Below are 1,896 nucleotides of genomic sequence, written 5' to 3' on the forward strand. Positions count from 1 at the left end.
AAAGCAGGAAAAAAAACAGAAGGGGAGAAAGCATTTGCAAATTATACCTCTGATAAGGGACTTGTCGTCAGACTATGTAAAGACCCCTTACATCTTGATAATAAAAAAAAATCTAATTTAAAAATGAGCAAATGATCTGAACAGACATTTCTCCAAAGAAAATATACAAATGGCCAAGAGGCACAAGAAGAATGATCAACATCGCCAGTCTCCAGGAGAATGCAAATCAAAAACACAATGAGGTACCATTGCACACCCGCTAGGATGACTATCATCAGAAAGAGAGATTCTAATGAGTATGTTGAAGAAAATGTGGAGAAATTGGGATCCTTATGCTTTGCTGGTGGAGATGAAAAATGGTACAGCCACTTTGGAAACCAGTTTGGTGGCTCCTCAAAAAGTTAAACATGGAGTTACCATATGACCTGGCAATCCTACTCTTAGGTGTGTGTCCAAGAGAACAGAAAACAAACGTTCACACGAAAACTTATACATGAATACTCACAGCAGCATTCTTCAAAATAGCAAAAAAAGTAGAAACAACCTAAATGTCCAGCAATGAATGAGTGGATACACAAAACATGGTCTGTCCACACAAGGGAATATGATTTAGCTGTAAAAAGAAACGAAGGCCTAATACCTGCTGCAACGTGGATGAACCTTGAACATGCCATGCCAAGTGAAAGAAGCCAGACACCTTCTTGCCTGTCAAATTCACTAAGAAGTTGATGCGTGAGTTTTTGTGACAACTGCATTCACTTAGTAACATTATGTGTGACAGAATTAAATGACCGGGAAGAAAACGAAAACCATTTTCCAATAATACATGGCATTGCTGTCAACATTAAGACTGCAGAGATTTACAGAGCCTCCTTTCAAGATCTGGGTCCGGAGGAGCAGCTGCGTGCTGCGCAAACTTTAGCAGGAGGACCAATGATTAGCATTTACGATGCAGAGACAGAACAACTTCGTATAGGACCGTACTCCTGGACACCATTTCCACATGTGGATTTCTGGTTGTAGCAAGATGACAAGCAAATACTAGAGAATCTTTCTACTTCGCCTCTGGCTAAGCCACCCCACTTTGTTGAACATATTAGATCTACCTTGATGTTTTTTAAAAAAACACCCATCTCCAGCTAACACACTGTTTCCTGGAAATAAAGCCCTACTCTACAAAAAAAAAAATGAAGGTGGCTTGTAGGAAAAGATCTCTTCTCCAGGAAGCTAAAAAACATGAATTACCAAAGAAAGCACCTTCTTGGCCTGACAGAACATTGGTGGGGCTGGCATGAATCCAGATTTGAATCCTACACCCGTTGGGTCTTAGGCCTCCTTCCCTCCTCAGTGTCTTTCAAATGACTTTCAAAATAAAACCTTATTTTGGCAAAAAAAAAAAAAAAAAGGAAAAGAAAGAAAGAAGCCAGACACAAAAGGCCACACATTGCATGATTGCATTTCCATAAAATGTCCAGAAGAGGCAAATCTACAGAGACAGAAAATAAATGAGTGGTTGCCTGGGGGTGTGGAGGTTGCTGGGGGGTCGGGGAAGGGAGTGGCTGCTGATGAACATGAGTGACAAAAATGTTCTGAAATTGTGGTGATGATTGCACAACTCTGAATATATTAAAAACCATTGAATTGTACACTTAGATAAGTGAATTGGATGGGATGTGAATTATATTTCAATTTCACTGTTGTAATTGAAAAACGAAGCAGCTGTGGGCTCATAAAGCCTGGCATTGGGGCTGGGGAGGTGGGCGCGAGACTCTTCAGTTGTACACCACCCTTTCTGGCTTCCTGTCAATCCACCTGACCCTTACGTGTTCACCTTCTGGGGAGTCCCTTCCTCAGCCCTGCCCCTGCTCCTCTGCACACAGTCACCCCAGGTGACCT

At 41.6% G+C, this 1,896-nt stretch overlaps 1 pseudogene; it reads left to right on the top strand.

Annotated features, from left to right (window-relative positions):
* The first annotated feature begins 264 nt into the window (after window positions 1-264).
* On the top strand, window positions 265-1,383 carry LOC129031535 (protein N-terminal asparagine amidohydrolase-like; annotated as a pseudogene).
* Window positions 1,384-1,896: the final 513 nt, after the last annotated feature.

The sequence above is a fragment of the Pongo pygmaeus genome, chromosome 11, assembly GCF_028885625.2.
Source record: "Pongo pygmaeus isolate AG05252 chromosome 11, NHGRI_mPonPyg2-v2.0_pri, whole genome shotgun sequence".
Classification (NCBI taxonomy): domain Eukaryota; kingdom Metazoa; phylum Chordata; class Mammalia; order Primates; family Hominidae; genus Pongo; species Pongo pygmaeus.